The 18,135-nt window shown below is 41.5% G+C and overlaps 1 protein-coding gene across 5 annotated transcripts in view; it reads left to right on the top strand.

Annotated features, from left to right (window-relative positions):
* The first annotated feature begins 548 nt into the window (after positions 1-548).
* Positions 549-18,135, top strand: part of LOC145303573 (WD repeat-containing protein 86-like) — a 179,527-nt gene continuing 161,940 nt past the window's right edge. Inside the window, exon 1 of one of the 5 annotated variants that reach the window (XM_080145117.1) lies at positions 549-841. The gene's annotated coding sequence lies outside the window, so the exon portion shown is untranslated. The remainder of the gene's footprint in view (positions 842-18,135) is intronic. The other 4 variants (XM_080145116.1, XM_080145115.1, XM_080145113.1 and 1 more) reach the window with 4 other exon arrangements.

Genomic DNA, 18,135 nt, shown 5'->3' with positions numbered 1-18,135 from the left:
AGTGTTTATAAAATGCTGAATAGGTGTGAGAGGCTGCTATATGAATCTGTAAAATAGATTTCCACAGGAGTCGAGAGTCAGAGTCAGGAGTGGGAGTCGGAGTTAGGAGTTAGAGTCGAAGTCAAAGATATCAAAAGAGTCGGAGTCAGTGTCAGAGTCGGACTTTTACCATCCGACTCTACAACCCAGTTTCTAACTTAAGCATGATAAACCAACGAAAATAATGTTTTAGACTTAAGCATGATAGACAAAAAAAAAAAAAAAAAAAAAGACTGCTCCTGACTTAAGCAAGATAGACCAACGAAAATACCGTTTTTATCTTAGGTATGGCAGACTAACAGAAAATACTATTTCTAACTTAAGCATGATAGACTAACGAAAATATCGTTTCTATCTAAGCATGACAGAGCAACAGAAAATACTATTTCTAACTTAAGCGTGACAGACCAAGGAAAATGCTATTTTTAACTTAAGCGTGATAGACTGTCAGACAGTGCTTATAAGTGACTTGATGTATTTAAAAATGAAAAGTAAATATTCCTACGCACGTTAGTTAATTTGGACCCTAAACTTAAATTCAGACAAAATTTCACCCTTTTTGAAAATCGCTATGATCTTCCCACTCGACCGACCCTCTTCCCAGCTGACGGATAACTTGTAAATTGTGTCTGTGATAAAGTGATACACGCCTCTCACCACCGGATAGCAACCAGTGGTCACTCCCCACACTCTCTCCTTTAAACATCAGCTGGTTGTCAACGGCAAGTGAAGATACCAACTCTACTGAATCCTCAAAGTCCGTTCGTCGCTGTAATAAGAAAATGTTTTATCCTACCAACAGGTATGTTATTAATTTCTGTTTTAATGTTTTCTTTAGTCTTTTTCAAGGAAATTACGGGAATTAAAAAAAAAAATTGCTTCCTACCCCAGCCCCTTCCCTAAAAAACAACAACAACAAAAAAAAACAAGAAAAAACACAAAGGGTATTAAAGAGTAAATATAGAACAAAAAATGTTACCAAAGGCAAGATAAATTACTCTTCTACCTAACCGATAACTTATTTTAGAGCGTTTATTTACTTTGAAATAAAAACAGTGTCAAGTTTGTTGAGTTAGAACGAAAAATATGATGGGTTTGTTATAGACATTTACCTCCGATAATCGCTCAAAATTCGAAAATTAAACAAAATACTGGTAGAAAAAACATATCCAATAAATGGCACCAACCGTAAAAAATGTAGTCTTCTGCCAGTATTTTGTTTAATTTTCGATTTTTGAGCGATTACTATAACAAGGGTTCAAATAGTTATAACAAAACCGCATTTTTTTTGTTCTAACTTAACAGACTTGACACTATGACTGCGTTAAATTCACTCTGGTGAATATCATGGTAATTGAGTTAGCGTTCCCACTTAAACTAAAACCAAAATCTACCCCCCCCCCAAAAAAAAACATGACTTTGCGTATAATTTGTTACAGTGTATGTGTGTGTGTGTGTGTGTGTGCGTGCGTGTGTGTTTATATATATATATGTGTGTGTGTGTATGCATATATACGTATATATATGTATGTATATATATATGTATATATATATATATGTATGCACGTATGTATAGGTATGTATATATATATATATATATGTGTGTGCATATATGTGTATATGTATGTATACGTATATATATATATATATGTATATATATATATATATATATATTCATATATTCATTCATATATATATATTCATATATGCATTCATATATATTTATATGTATGTATATATATGTGTATATATAAATATATATATATATACATATGTGTGTGTGTATGTATGTGTGTGTGTATGTATGTGTGTGTGTGTGTGTGTGTGTGTGTGTGTGTGAGAGAGAGAGAGAGAGTAGAAAACGTCAATATATTGTAGAATTGAATTTATAATATTTTATTCCAAACAAAGAATACGAAATAAAGGTGAAAGGTTCCTTATTCCATGGAGTTTCAAAGATAGGATCCTCTCCTATATGTATGTATGTATGTATATATATATATATATATATATATATATATATATATATATATATATATATATATATATATATATATTACTTTGTAACAAATAAACAATGCAAAGTATTGTTCTGATACTGTACTTAATCTTTTCTGTCCTTTCGGAAAAATTCTTCTAGCTTGAGTTCACTTTTAAAATTTTGGTTTCAATCCAAAGTGCCCCTTTTTTTGTGGAATTGGATTTTCCCCACATTGAAGACCAACCTCGCCCTCGCGGGAGGCAAGTAAATAAGAACAATCCGGGAACTAGTTTTGGGGTTTTGATACTACACTACACCTTTTTCTATACTTGGCCAGTAAAGCAGAAATCCTTATAGATTGAGGCGATGTTTAGTTTTGTTCTAATCCAGAGTTTCCCTTTCGGGGGAGCTGGATTTTCCCCACCAACCCTGTGTCTAACTCTGCTCTTCTGGGGAAATGAAGTAAATGGGAAGAATTTACGAACAATGGATGAAGATTTCTTTTCTACAACCCTTTTCTTACAGAGAAGATGTTACTAGTGTTTTTCTATTCTATCGTTATTTTCACCGAAGGTGCTAGACTGAGCTCCAATCTTTGGTTCCTCCTTGTAAGCCATTCACAACAAGAACTCACCTTATTACCACAAGTGTAAAAAACTTTCTCTTCTTTCTCTGTATGCTCAGCGCCAAGTGGAATTTCTATGAACATAATTTATTTTCAAGAACTTCCATCCGTGGAACACATTACTATGGGTTTGCTTTCCTCCAAACTATAACATTGTCGGCAAAACTGCAACTTTTAAAAATTCAAAGAAATGTATTTGATTGGCTTAAAATGTTTTTATTTGTTTTTGCTAATACTATAACGAGTGCTTGCGTCAGGCTAGTCGCACAGAAACTTGTTTGAGTGCAAACTTCACTAGCTACATATGAGAAGAGCTGAATTTAGGGAGACATGTTTCCCCTTTAACCTTGTTTATTAAAGCTGTCCTGTGGCATTTTTGCATGATAAATTCTGACCTTTTTGGCTTTGATTTTTTGTTCTTTTTGTACCGCATAATTTTTTTTTTTTATTTCACTTGTAGAATAATACAACATTATTAATGAAACTCTGTCTTCTCATTAACTTTTATAACTATTCTAGTCTTCTGGTTCGTTTATTGTATGATAGCTTTCCATGAACTAAGTTTCTTTCCTAGAACTATCCGCCTGTAGAACTGTTGAACTACGCTGTTGTTCAACAACCACCGTACACTCATTATCCCTTATCCTCGAGTGACCTTCGGGCTTTGATAAGAGGTGACTACCTTATAAAAATAAAAAAAAAGTCGTTTTCATAGAAAAACTTCTGTTTTTCTTCTTTGTGCTGACAACATACTTTTTTACTGTTTTACAGTCTGAACCATTTTTTTTTTTTTTTTTTTTTTTACATGAACCCATTCGAATGAAAGTGACACGGCAGTTTGTTATATGGTTTACATTGTTTTTTTTTTTTGTTTTTTTTTTTGTTTTTTTTTTCAATCATAAACTAAAATCTTCATCACAAAACCTCGGTGAATTTTCAGATACAAAGGTTTGTCGTTTCTAGTGTTGCGGGGCCGGTCGTCCGGGGACCGACCCAACAACTAACAAGATAGACACGGGCAAAAAGTAAACAGCAAAAAGGCAAAGAAGAATGACAGACACAGGTTGTTTTGTTAAAGACTTTTATTTGCAAAGGAAGCGAAAAAAAAAAATCGTATGATCTGGATGCTGGTTGTCCATAAGGTAGCACGTCACCGGAGGCTAAGGTATGAAGGGCTGGAACAGGTACTCTAGACGTAGCGTGGTTTAGGGTTGCTCGCTGGGTCTGAAACGATCGGCTGGACGTCAGGGAAGGAACGGACGACACTGAGAACGCAGGATCAGTGTGTTGGTACGGGTTTAGGTTCTTCCAAGTCCCAAAACTACCGACCAGCTTTAATAATTACTAAACGTACAACAAGTATAAACGACAAGAATTTATTAACAAACATGAAAACATGACAACACTGCAATTCAGAACATTAAGGTAAAAAGATTACTCACTTCAATAGTGGGGTTTACGGGAGGAGTGAGGACTGTATTCTAGAGTTGTATTCTGCCTGTCCAACATTGTCTTTTAGGAGAAGAACTTTTTTGCGTCCGTGCCTCATGTGTGCGGACTCTCCTCTTCTCTTTTCAAGGGACCTCACTCCTTACCCTACACCGGTAATCCAGTGCTCTTATTTATTCCCCTACAAGTGTTAAGGAACGGACGACACTGAGAACGTAGGGTCAGTGTTAAGGAACGGACGGTCGGTAGGGAGCGAGGTTGCAGGCGAGGAGCGAAGTGCAGGCGAGGTTGCCGGAAAGCTGTAGGAGGAGCTGAAAGGCGCAGAAGTGAGCTGGAGGCACCAAGGGCTGGAAAGGCTGCGGGAATGAGCTGAAAGCGCTGGAGACTGAGAGTGAAGTTTGCTGCTGTGGTAGTAGACATGCAGGCTTGAACCCATACCGTGAAGGAGGAAAAGAATGTAAAAAAATAAACAAAAAAATATGATGCGTTAGCTGTTGCGTCCATCGCCAAACCGGAAGTGACATAGGTTTAAATTAAGGCTAGACAATCGAAAAGAGGTGATTACTTTCGAAAATATCGGTGAAAAAAGCAACCCTTCCTTCTAGAAAAGTGCCCAGTCGAGGGTGAACGAATTAATGTTTTTGACCAATTTTTCGATATTGGCCGTTCGAAGGGTTGTCTTTCAAAATGATACCAATTTTGTGAAAATCCATCGCTTCTGTCGAAAGTTTTTGCGTGACATACATACATACATGCATACATACATACATACATTTAAACAGACAGGTGAGATTTATATTATAGATGGCTAATTATTGATCAACGCCGATGCAAATTTGAAACCTTTGAATTTTCAGACACGAGGTTTACCCATATTATTCTTCTCTGGAAACTCTTTAAAATACCCCCAAAAAATTAAAATCAAGGAAATACTAACAGGGTGACCCGACGTTGCCTGGGATTCAATGATAATCAACGAATGTTTCACACTCCCATATTTTTATTGTCATTGAAATCGAATTGATTGATTGTCTGTTCTAATTGGGGACCCGCCGCGATGCACCTGGAGGAAACTTCACATGCCTCTCACAGTACATTGTAGTCTACATTGCACTCTAGATAACCTACTGTTGATTTTATAAAATTATGTTTTACATATTGTAAAATGTTTTTGACTCCTAATGGGGGTATATATTTAATTGCTAGCCACATCAGCAATATGTGGCACAAGGCCGGAAAGTGGGAACCTCGCAGGCTCCCCTAAAGGAAGGGCACTCCTGCAATTTTAAAAATTGCCTGAGTAACCCCGTTGGCATTCCCCGGTCAGGGCGCCTCAGGCAGCAAGCAATAAACTTGCCCCACCGGAAAGCCCAGTGGCAAGGCCTGGGAGGGTGGACCTCCTAGGTATTACCCAGGCGGCATACCTCAGTCCAACAGGTGCTGGGCCGGTGTCCGGCCCCTCACCTGTTGGGCTGAGTGTCAAGTGACGAATCCTTGACTTGTACTAGTCTGTCTCCCTGCAGCCGAAGCCGCTAGGAGACACATCCCATCACAATGAACTTCTGATGGGAGTATGAGACGAATGGATTCGCCAATCATTTTTAAACCAACGGCTGGGCTAAACAACCAATGAAAACGTTTCAAAATTAGAATAAAAATCGTCGAATTTCGGATTCAATCAGTTCGCTGTTCCCTACTCGTTAGTGACGACAACGCTCGGTCTCTGCCGGCCAAGACCAAAGTCTATTCTGCGGTCCACGCTCAAAGAGTCCGAGTTGTTTTTTTGCGCTTGACTTCACAAGGACCAGCCCCTTCTTGGGGATTTGGACCAGTAAAGTCTTGCTTGTTTTTTCTGATTGTTTTTGTTATTGCCCTCGGGCAAATTACTAATTGTTTTTGTTGTTTCTTTCTTTTTTTCAGGTAGTCCAGTGTCTGGACCCGAATTAAGCAGCTGGCAGGGCTAAGGGAAACCGACGTGCCTTTTTAGGCGAAGGTCCCCTTAGTTTCCAAATCGGCAGGTCGGGGAAGGGCACTGGGCCAACAACTAGGGGGGGCAGGCCTCTGCCTCTTTCACCATGGGGACGCCCCTGGTGTAGAAATGCGAGGGAAGGGTTCGGGGGGTGCCATCCCAAAAGGCACTTCCAGATCAAGAAGGGCTTCGGGGGTTGCCACCCCCAGTGACGGTTCGTGTGACGGTTCGTGGTCGGTTCCAGGGGTCGCCGCCCCCAATTCGGTCGGAACAAGCATGATGCCGGGGTTCGCCGCCCCCAATTTGGTCGGAACGAGCGTGATGCCGGGGTTCGTCACCCCCAGTTCGATGGGTACGAGTGCAGCAGAGACGGGCAGCCCACGAGTGGTTGACACCCCCAGTGCAGGCTCGGGGATTGCGCTAGTGCAACCAGCAACAGCAGAGGGGCCTTCTACGATGCTGTCTCAAGGGACCGGGAGGTCCTGGATGACGCCAAACACAGTGGTGGCTACCTCCAGAGAACAGGTCGTCGAAGCATGGAAGAGGTTCGTTATAGAGACTCCAGGCGGTGAAGTCCCTTACGAGAAGAAAAAGAGAAGACGGCCGGTGAAACGCTGGTGGGCAATAGGCGATAATTCAGCAACGCCCACACAGACGCAATCCGAAAAGAACAGCCCCCAGAAGTCCACAGCAGAAGGGCTGAGGAAAACAAAGTCTTTGGAGGTGATTGTGGTTGATGGGTGCTCTCCGGGGATAGTAGGGCCAAAGGATAAAGCACCAGTGCCAGTCGGTGCGGAGGAATGGCCAGCCCTCTCGATGGACGATTCTCCGATCCCGGCTGCACAGAGGCAAGTTGCTACAGCACCAACTTAGAGTGGTGCTCAGAAGGAAACAGCTCCGATAGCGGAAGCATGGGGTCCGAGGGAAAAAAAGACCCCACAGTATTATAAGGACCTCTATATACAGAAATACCAGCAATATGTGGAGGGGACCGAAATGAAAGTGGTCCCAGGGATCTTGGAAACATTACAAGAGTGAACAGTCTCCCTCGTGACGTTTGAAGTGAAAGGCAAGGGGCTGACTGGAATCCCCAAAGAGAAAATGCTCGAAATCCTGGGGGAATTGAAGATCCCCGCACAATATATAGTCTGGCGTTTCCATGCCACGTGGGATCTCCTTTTGCCAACGAAAGAGGAGGCGATAAGAATTGCAAAAGGGGACCTCACGTGGAAAAATTATCGTCTACGACCGGAATACATGTCGAAGCGTCGTGTTCGTGACGATTATGGGAGTACCGTGTTTCGTATCGGAGGATCAGCTGGGAGCGACAATGTCCCAGTTTGGGGAGGTGGAGATGGTGCAGCCGGTGATGAGCCCCAGGGGCATAAAAACAGGGGATGTCAAGGTCGAGATGAGAGTAACTAGGAAAGAGTTTGGCAACATCCCCGCCCAGTTGACATGCGAGGGCTGACATATGCTGGTCATAGTGGAAGGTCGGAGACCGCACTGCTGGCACTGCCAGAAACCGGGGCATGTGTCCCGCTTCTGTCCCAAGAGAAAAGCAGCAGAGGCAGAGAAAGAGAAGGTGGTTGCAAGGCCAGCAGAGAAGGAAGGGAAAAAGACGGAGGTAGAGAAGAGCGAGGCCGGCACCTGGAGTAAAAGTGGTTTCAAAAAAACCCAAAAAATCAGCAGAGACAGCTCCTCAAACAACACCAAGAAGTGCAACGGTGTCGGCCAAAAGAAAAATTATGACAAGTTCCTCTGAGTCTGAGGATGAAGAGGGCAAAGATAAGAGAAAGAAAGAAGTAAAGAGAGAAAGGAAAAACAAGGACGAAGATACTGAGCACTCGCCACAGGTCCCCCAGGAGGAAGCTCAGCCCACCCCTTCCCTTTTCAACACTGCAGTGGAGCAAAGTGAAGCTCCCATCACTGTTATGGAGACACAAACAGAAACAACGACTCCATCAGAGAAGATAGAGAAGAGACGAGACCAGAAAGAAGCGGCCCCCAGAAAGGAGAAATCCAGAAAATTTCCATTCTGGCCCGGGGAGCACATCTGTGAAGTTAGTATAGAAGAGACGACCAGCAACCTCAATGGACGCCAGAGGAAACATCAAAAAACCCTCGAAAGCCTCTCAAAGGTGGACGAGAAGGAGGTCACTGATCCCCGGAACTTTTCTGATGCTCCTCAGGTGATCACGTTTGTGCGTCCAAATAGGGGAGGGAGAGCAAAGGCCCTGTGGCGGATGCTAGAAGCCAGAAAGACAGCCTTCTCCGGGCTGAAGATTGTGGACGGGGAGCACCCATCACTACTGCAGATAGCAAAGCGCTGTGAATGAAGGGTCCCTATTTATGTTCATCCCTCCTTTTATAGGGCATTAAAGATTACGTTCCCCTTGGACGTGGGGGGCCTGGCTCGAGACGGACGGTTTACGTCCGACCTGCTCACGGGCAGTCTTGGTAAGGCCTTTGACGTACTATCTCCCGAGGACTTCAGACCCTTAGTAGCAGAATATTATTAGTTAGGGAAGTAGGGCCTTGAACCTAGCTAGTTTAAATGCAAGGGGCATGAGATCTCGAAGCAAGGCTGCTCGCGTGCTGAGGGATCTCGTGGCCCTTGAGGTAGACGTAGCTGCCCTACAAGAGACCCACTTTGTTGGGGATGGGGACTGTGATGTGCTGGTGGACGATTTTGATTACTCAGCATATGGCAGCCTCCATAGCCGGGTGGTTTCTGTACTAGTGAGTCGCACCCTGGCTGCGACGGTTACACTTTTTCACGCGGACGCTCATGGGAGGCTGGTCGTGGTCGATGTTGCCATTAAAAGCGGCGCATTCCGGATCATGGCAGTTTATGCGCCTAACATCCAAAGCGAGAGGGTTTCCTTTTTTCAGCGGGTGGAGGTGTTTCTCTCTTCGGGTCCGGAGCGGGTAGTGCTAATGGGGGACTGGAATGCCATCCTGGACCCCAAGATAGATAAGGTCGGGGGAGCTAGTGGGTTGGAAAGGTGTGACAACACCCTGTCTGGCTTGATGGCCTTGTGCGATCTGGTCGACAGGTTCCGTCTGGATCACCCAGGGAGGGAGATGTGGACGTGGCAATCTAGTTCGGCCGCCGGTCCGAGTACATACTTGGACCGGATGTTAATTAGAAGGGGCGACGTAGATTTCCTATCTTGTCCCACGTTCCACTGGCTAGGTCATTCGGACCGCAAACTTGTGTTGGCCCATTTGAAATTAGGTAATAGGCCTAGGTTGGCAGGCTACTGGAAGATGAACGTCTCCTTGTTGGAGTCGAACGACTTTCGGGAGCAGCTGACAACACTAATTCAGAGGGAGTTAATGGGGGCGGTTAGTGGGAGTAGCTGGTGGGTTAAGCTTAAGGTCACCATTAGGCACTTTTGTGTCCAATACAGCCAATGCCTCGCGCTAATTAGGGCTCGGACCAAAAGGCACCTAGAGGATAGACTGACCCGGGCGGTGGCAGGGGGGGATTCCCTAGATCTAGCTCTAGTTAAGGGGGACCTCAATCGCTTGGCTAGCGAGCGATATGAAGGTCAAGTAGTTAGGGCAAGGTTAAACAGAGTCTCCAATGAAGCCGTGAATGTTGACGCTGTTGAGCATAAGGCCGCTCTAAGACGCGGCTCGGATGGGTACATTTGGGAGGTGAAAAACCTGGAAGGGCGCTCTCTCGTGTCGGCACGGGAGATCTGCAATGGGTTTCGGCAACATTTGGAGGATCACTTCACCCAACTACCCAGACTCCGCGGCCAGGAGTTTGGCAGCTATTTAGCTGGCTCGCCCCGCCTTACTGCGGCCCGAGTGGCTAGCTGTGAGGGGATGGTTATTACTGCGTTGAAGCAGGTTGGCCACAACAAATCTCCAGGGCTTGATTGTTTGCCCTACGAATTGTTCTTGAGGCTGTCGCCCATGTTTGTGCCCCTTCTGACAGGCGTGTTTAACCACTGGTTTGCCCAGGATTCGATCCTGAGGCAGGTAACCAAAGGAGTGGTCACGCTTCTGAAGAAGGGGGACCAACATGGAGGAGGGAATCTAGATGATTATAGGCCCATTACTTTGCTTAACGCAGATTTCAAGATTTTGGCTTGCGTTCTTGCGAACCGACTGCAGGTTGTTATCGGTGACTTGGTCGAACCGGATCAGAACTACGCTGTGAAGGGTCGATCAATTCAGAACAATCTGCACTTGATTCGCACGATCTTAGAGGGGTTAGAAGACGACACTGAAGCCGCGCTGATCAATTTAGATCAGTCCAAGGCATTCGACAGGGTGGACCATGGGTTCCTGAGGGCTGTTGTGGAAACCGCCGGCTTTGGTCCGGACTTCCGCAAGTGGATCTCCGCCCTGTATCGTGATCCCGCGGTAGTGATGCAGGTAAATGGTAGGTTGTCGGAGCCCTTTGGGGTCTCCCGGTCGGTGCGGCAGGGTTGACCGCTGTTGCCTCTGTTGTATGTCCTGGCGTTGGAACCCTTCCTTTGCAAATTAAGGGACGAGGCGGCGAGACCAGTCCTGCGTGGTATAGCTCTGCCTGGCGGCAAATTTGCCTGGGTGTCCACGTACGCTGATGACGTCACCGTGTTCGCTGCGCGACGTAGCGATATTAAAGCGGTGATAGAGGCGATTGCTGAGTATGAAGTTGTTACACTTCACTAAGAAGGTTATTTCTGCTGAGGTGGTTACCTACTTCTCTATTTAATATGGATTCCAGCAACTTACTCATGACACACAGGAGACTTATTGGTCTGTACTGAGAGGGAGATGACTTTTCACCTGAATTCTTAAATACAGGGCATACTCATGAGATTTTCCAGGGTGTTGAAAAGCACTTCTCCTTAAGGCAATGCTTAAACAGTTTGGTAAGTATGGGAGCAAGTTCTGGTTGTAGCTTTTTTAACACTATAATTGGAATATCGTCAAGGCCAGTTGCTTTACTGGAATCAAGGTTCTTGATTGGCTTGGCGACCTCACGCACAAATATTTGTATGTTACCTAGCGTGTTGTGTGTTGTAGGAGGAAATATGGTGAGTTGATGGCCTTCGTCGCATAGGGTAGAATTAGCTGCAAAGTTCTTTGCAAATAGTTTGGCCTTGTCGGATGCTGATGAGATGACCTCTGGTCCATTGATAATGGTTGGGATAGAACACACGCTTCTGTTCAGGATCCAATTTGCTATTTGCCAGAACTGGTAGGAACCAAGCCACTGGTCAGCTACTTTGAATTTAACAGATTGAGCATATAGCTCTCTTGCATTTTTATTACTCTTTTACAGTGGTTGCTGGCGGTCCTGAAAGCAGCTTTAGTCTCAGTGCATCTATTACGTTATGGAAAAAGTGATTTCTGTGCGCGATGGCAGCAGCACATTCAGGGGAGAACCATGGCTGGCTGTTAGGTTTTTGTTGGAATTTTTTAGATGGTATGAATTGGTCTATGCTTACAATTAACCATTCGGTCAGGTCTGATAAAACATGGAATGGAGAGGTAGATCAGATATGAATGTATGGAAGCCATAGAGTATCGGTATACAGTACGGTGGAGAGGTACGTCTGTAGACTTATTATATTTCATTTTTATCTTAATTGATACAACAGAGTGGTCGGAGAATCCCAGAGTAGAAGGAACGGCACATGAGCATAGCTCAGGGGAAGTGGAGAGAAAAAGGTCTAGAAGGCTTGCATACTGACCGGTAGTATCGGGCACACGGGTGGGCTCGCGAACAATCTGAGTGAGGTCATAGGCAATGGCAAAATCATGACAGAACCTCCCCTCATCATCAGTCTTATTTGAGTGGGTCAGCCATTCCACATTATGAACATTGAAGTCACCGCAAATGTGAATGTGAGCAGACAGGATGTGGTCAATTTTCTCTGATATACTTTAAAGATAATAACTCTGCTGTTGTGGGGGCGATAGAGGGCAAATATAAATGCGGTGGTGTAAGCAAGTGTAACCCGGAAGCACATATAAGGTAAATTAGGATCTTCTCTGGAGATATCCCTGCCACACGGGAAGCCATCTTTAATGTAGGCACATATTCCATGCCCATGGCGATCTTGGGTGTCAAATTTAGATGTTAAGTTAGAGTATCCTTTAATTATGAACTCATCTAGGGAGGTGGTCGGCCCTATTCCAGTTTCGCTTAGAAAGAATATGTCTGGTTTAGTTTCCTGTAATTGGGTTTCAACCTCTGGAAGGTTAGAACGTAGACCCCTGATGTTGGAGGAGGAGATATGATAGTAGGGGTCTACGTTGGAGGATGGGGTTCTAGGTTTATTCATGTTTTCTTTTTTGAGATATTTCATGTTGAGGATTTTGGGATTTGTGGAACAGGTCAGCATACTTGGTTAGAGCAGAACAGAGAGGGAAAGTAAGACAGGAAATTTTTTTTTTTGTAGCACATGATAAGGTAAAGCCGTAACAATTACCCACTAGTATGGCATCGAGAGGCCACACCAGAGACTACTGCATGGTCCAGAATCCATTCACCAAATGGCAATACAGCAGCCCCAGTACTTTGCACCTGCTGATAGGACAGCCTCCTTAGTGGTTAATCCAAGGTTCGGGTCCCTGACTATCAGGCGGTTAACATTAATATAGTCCACATTTGGACCCCTTATACTCAGCAACTGTGTTAAAAAATTTATAATGATCGATTCATTTGTTTAGGAGTGAATCTTTTAGATAGGAATATATAAACAGATACCCATACTTAACTGTACATAGATAAAGATGCCTGTGGGGACATCTATATGAAAACATGCACTTTTCATAGTGATTACATTATTAATTAGCAGATCGAAATTTCTCACCTAGGTTGGGTCTATTGTTAACTTTGCAGGGGGTCTTTTATTATTAATCGCTTCTAGGTGGCGATACTTATGAAAACAAAACCAACAAGTTTTCTTTCTTCTCACAAATAATGATATGTTTATCGATTCTCTACTTTAAAAGGCAGTTTATCTGCGCGCGCGTGTGTTTCCTATGGATTCCGAAATGACTGGCTCGATTTTTTTGAATTCCCACACAAATCTACTTCATGTATCTGGGAGTGTTTTTAGATAGGTTTTGTACCAGACTACCCACCGATAATTTTAAAAATTGATAATCCTAACGCTAGTGCATTTCAAAAGTTTTATCACTGCATAAGCAGAAGGGTCCAGCATATAAGATCAAAGTAGGTTCTTTGATAAGACAGTGGTATTTTTTAAATGAATGCTTCTGTGTAGAGCAGAATCGAACCATGATACTTGACTTTTGCATTTAAAACTAATTCAAGTCATTATATAAAAATAATTTTATAAAATTAACAGTAGACTCTCTATAATGCAACACAGGCTACAATGTATTGTGAACTAAGTAACTGCGGCGAGGCATGTGAAGCTTCCTCCTGGTGCACTGTGGTGAGTCCCTGACTAGAGCAAGCAATCAATTGATTGAAAAATGGGTGATTTCACAATTTCGACGATAATAAAAGTATTGGTAGCATTGAAAATTCATTGATCCTCATTAGATCCCAGGCAACATCGGGTCTCCCTGCAAGTTATTATTATTATTATTATTATTATTAGATACACTTTTTTTTAAACAATCTCTAAACATTATGTTTCTGAATTTTTTAGATGAGAATTGATGATTTGTATAATTCTAACTAATAAATAAAAATAATAATAAAAATATATATATATATATATATATATATATATATATACTAGCAAAAGTACCCGTCGTTAACTGGATTCAAAAACAGCCTACAGAAAATGGACTCTGATTTATGAAAGTATGATAGGTTATGAAAAGGAAGGCTTGTAAAGAGATAGCTTCGAATTTGGGGGTATCAAAACCAAAGCAAAATATGATGAAAGTAAAAATAAAATAGATAAATCCCATTATTTATTATACCATACCTGTTTACACTGAAACACTTATCACAATATTCTGTGGATCTATATTAAAAAACCTTATTAAACTTTGTGACATATTTCCATTTTATGGAGGTCAAGCGTGAACGAACACCCTATAATTTTATTATACCATATTTCTTCAAACTGAAACATAATTATCAAAGTATACTTACGCAGATAGATATGAAAAGTCTTTATTAAAGTTTGTGCTTATTTCCAATCTGTAGAGGCCAGGCGCGAACGCAGACCACATAATTTTATTATACCATCCCTATTTAAGTTAAAACATACTTATGAAAGTATTCTTATGTACATCTATATCAAAAATACTTGTAAACATTTTTTTTTACTTTTAAATTTTTTATTTCCATACTTTGTGGACCAGCCGCGAACGCAGACTTCACAATTTTAATGAACCACCATTCTGCCAGATCAAACATATCCATTCCTGTGTCTCGATACATCTTCTATCATTATATGTAATCAGTTTTTTAAAAGAGTCAACCATATAGGAGCCTATTCGTGACCACACACACACACACACACACACACACACACACACACACACACACACATTCAGCTTTATATTATATATATACTAGCATTTCAGCCCAGTGTTGCCCGGGTGTTTGGTGGTGTATGTTGAGCCAAAAAAAAAAGTGGTAGTAGGAAGGCAGGCTCGAACCCGTACCGCAAAGGAGGAAAAGAATGTGAAAAAAACCTGACGTCTTTGCTGTTACGACCACCGCCAAACCGGAAGTGACATAGGTTTAAATTAAGGTTAGACAATCGAAAAGAGGGGATGACTTTCGACAATATCGGCGAAAAAAGCGACCCCTCCCTGTAAATAAGTGCCCAGTTGAAGGTGAAGAAATTAATGTTTTTAGCCAATTTTTCGATATTTGTTGTCTGAAAGGTTGAGCTTAAAAACGATACTGATCTTGTGAAAATCCGTCACCTCTGTCAAAAGTTTTAGGCAGACATGCAAACATACATACATAGATTTATATATTGGTAGCTCAAATTTTCGACCCAAACCGATTAAAAAGCTTGCCCTATCTCTGAATACCCTTTATGTAAAATTTCAAATGTTTAGACCAGAAATTGTCTGAGTAATTTGGTAGAGACTGCAGAAATAAGTTTTTATTTTAAAATTTTGACCCCTATTATGACCCGTTAACATTTATTGTTTTGGGCTCAAATCAAGTAATTAAGTTAGGTCCATGTCCAAGAAACCTATATCTAAAATTTTAAGTGTTTAGACCCGAAATTGGCAGAGGAGTTTGGTAGAGTTCTCAAATGTCAAATCGTTGAATTTTGATCCCTTAACAGCCAAATTTCTGGCTGAAAACCAATTACAAAGATTTTTCCAGATCTCAGTACCCCGTATATCAAATTTCGAGTACGTAGACTGAAAATTGACAGAGATATTTTGTAGGGAAATGTACACAGATAGACAGAAACTTTCACTTTTATATATATATATATATATATATATATATATATATATATATATATATATATATATATATGTCTCGTTTATTACATTCCGAATTTTATTATGTTTATATAATTGAGAATTCGGTAATTGTTCATATACCAATAAATTTTAAGTCAGTATAAAATGGCTTAATTTGTAAGCTTCAAAATTACCAGTTTTTGTAATCGAGCATTCATTTATTATCTTCACAAAAACAAGACTACAAAATCTGGATTGATAGCAACAATTAATGTATTTTCATTGTTCGTTACAAATGTTTCGCGATCAGTCGGACAATTTCAAACCTTATATCTTTTGAAAATATTCACATGAACGGCCTCTCATCAGACGTATGGAAAAAACACCTTTTTAATGAACAATATGAAATCCATTTCCCTTTTAAGGAAAAACTATGCAATAAAATATTTACTTACATTTCTTCCTACAGTTTTGTGAAAATAATATATATATATATATATATATATATATATATATATATATATATATTGTGTGGCATCCGTCAATCGAAACGACTATGGATCAGCGCCGTATTAAGATGTTGCCTGTATGCATCCTTTTGTCTGACTGTAGAGACCAATTCTTGATTTGCATAGTCTGCCACAGCCTTGACATACGAAGGTTGTTATGCAATTTGCCGCTTTGTCCGGCTGTTCCGCCTGTACACTCGCTCTTCTCCTAGCTCTCTTTGCAGCGTTTTCAACATGGAGGGTCCTCTCGCTGATGATAATCCCCTGGCGTATCATTTTCCTCCAGGCAGTTTTGTCAGCTGCAGAGGCTTCCCATGTATTCCTGTCCACCGAGAAAGCCTTCATGTCACGCTTGCAGACATCCCTGTAGCGAAGATGGGGTCGCTCCCTCTTTCTTGAGCCTGAGGCAAGCTCGCCATAGAGAAGGTCTTTAGGGATGCGCCCATCATCCATCCTGCGCACATGGCCCAGCCAGCAAAGACGTCGTTCACGCAGTAGGGAGTAAATGGATGGGATGCCCGCTCTCTGCAGAACATCAGTATTACTCACTCTGTCCTGCCATGTGATACCAAGTATCCTACGTATACACCTCATATGGAAGACCTTGAGTTTCCTCTCTTGTGTTGAGTATGTAGTCCAGGATTCACTCCCATACAGTAGAACACTGAGGATGCACGCTCTGTAGACGGTCATCTTGGTGGAAATGGTAAGGTGCCTGTTTTCCCAGACTCTTTTAGTTAGTTTAGAGAGGGTTGTGGATGCCTTTCCAATCCTTTTATTTAGCTCCACGTCCAATGAGAGGGTGTCTGAAGCAGTGGAGCCTAGATATTGAAACTGGCGTATATATATATAAAAGTGAACGTGTCTGTGTTTCTGTCTGTCTGTGTATCTGTCTGTCTGTCTGTCTGTGTGTGTATATTTCCCTACGCAATAACTCTGCTACAGACTCGAAGTTTGATATACAGGGTACTGAGATTTGGGAAAATCGATGTGATCGGTTTTCGGCCAGAAATTTGGCGATTAAGCGGCCAAAGTTCAACGATTTCACCTTTGAGAACTCTGCTAAACCCATCCGACAATTTTGGGTCTAAACACTCGAAATTTTAGATATAGGTTCCTTGGACATGGATCTAACTTAATAACTTGATTTGAACCCAAAACAATAAATTTTAAAGGGTCATAATAGGGGTCAAATAAAAAAATTTGACCGCTTTTTTTTCTTTTTTGCTCAACATACACCTCCAAATACCCGAGCAACGCTTGGCACCCATGCTAGTATATATATATATATACTAGCAGGGGTGCCCGGCGTTGCTCGGGTGTTTGGAGGTGTATGCTGTGCAAAAAAAGCAAAAAAACAAAAAAAATGGTTAATTTTTTAAAACTTTGACCCCTATTATGACCCCTTAAAATTTATAGTTTCGGGCTCAAATCACTTTATTAAGTTAGATCCAGATTCAAGGAACCTATATCTAAAATTTCAAGTGTCTAGACCCAAAATTTTCGGAGGAGTTTGGTAGAGTTCTTAAAGGTCAAATCGTTGAAATTTGACCCCTTAACAGCCAAATTTCTGGCTGATACCCGTCACATCGATTTTCCCAAATCTCAGTACCCGGTATTTCAAATTTCGAGTCTATAGACTAAAAATTGACAGAGTTATTGCGTAGGGAAATGTACACAGACACACAGACAGACAGACAGACAGACACGTTCACTTTTATATATATATATATATATATATATATATATATATATATATATATATATATATATATATATATTTAGACAGCATGTTCACGTTGAGGTAAATGTTATTAAAAAAAACACGGAATTTTTTGTTTGAGCATTTTCTTTTTTACCTTTTCCAATCTCTGAATCATTTTTATTAAATTTGTATAAGTTGGATCCATATCTTTGTTTTTGCATAGCAAGCACTTTCGACTTGAACATTTCCATCATCTTAAGGCAAATTATGTCATTTAGGTTCTAAAAATTACGTTGGGTGATTAACTAAATGGGGGGGGGGACAATTTTAAAAAAAGGAGGAGGGTAATATTAATATTTATATTGTTTAATTACATTTACATTTTTGGACGACATGAACGAGCATTACCCCCCTCCCCCCTATAATTTGTATAGTATGTTTTAGTATATAGCATAGTTTTCGAAGTTGGGAGATGTTTAT

This window comes from Euprymna scolopes, chromosome 19 (genome assembly GCF_053919585.1).
Source record: "Euprymna scolopes isolate OS-2025 chromosome 19, ASM5391958v1, whole genome shotgun sequence".
Taxonomy (NCBI): Eukaryota; Metazoa; Mollusca; class Cephalopoda; order Sepiida; family Sepiolidae; genus Euprymna; species Euprymna scolopes.
Note: the sequence above shows the minus strand (reverse complement) of the source record. Positions and strands in the feature narration are given on the sequence as shown.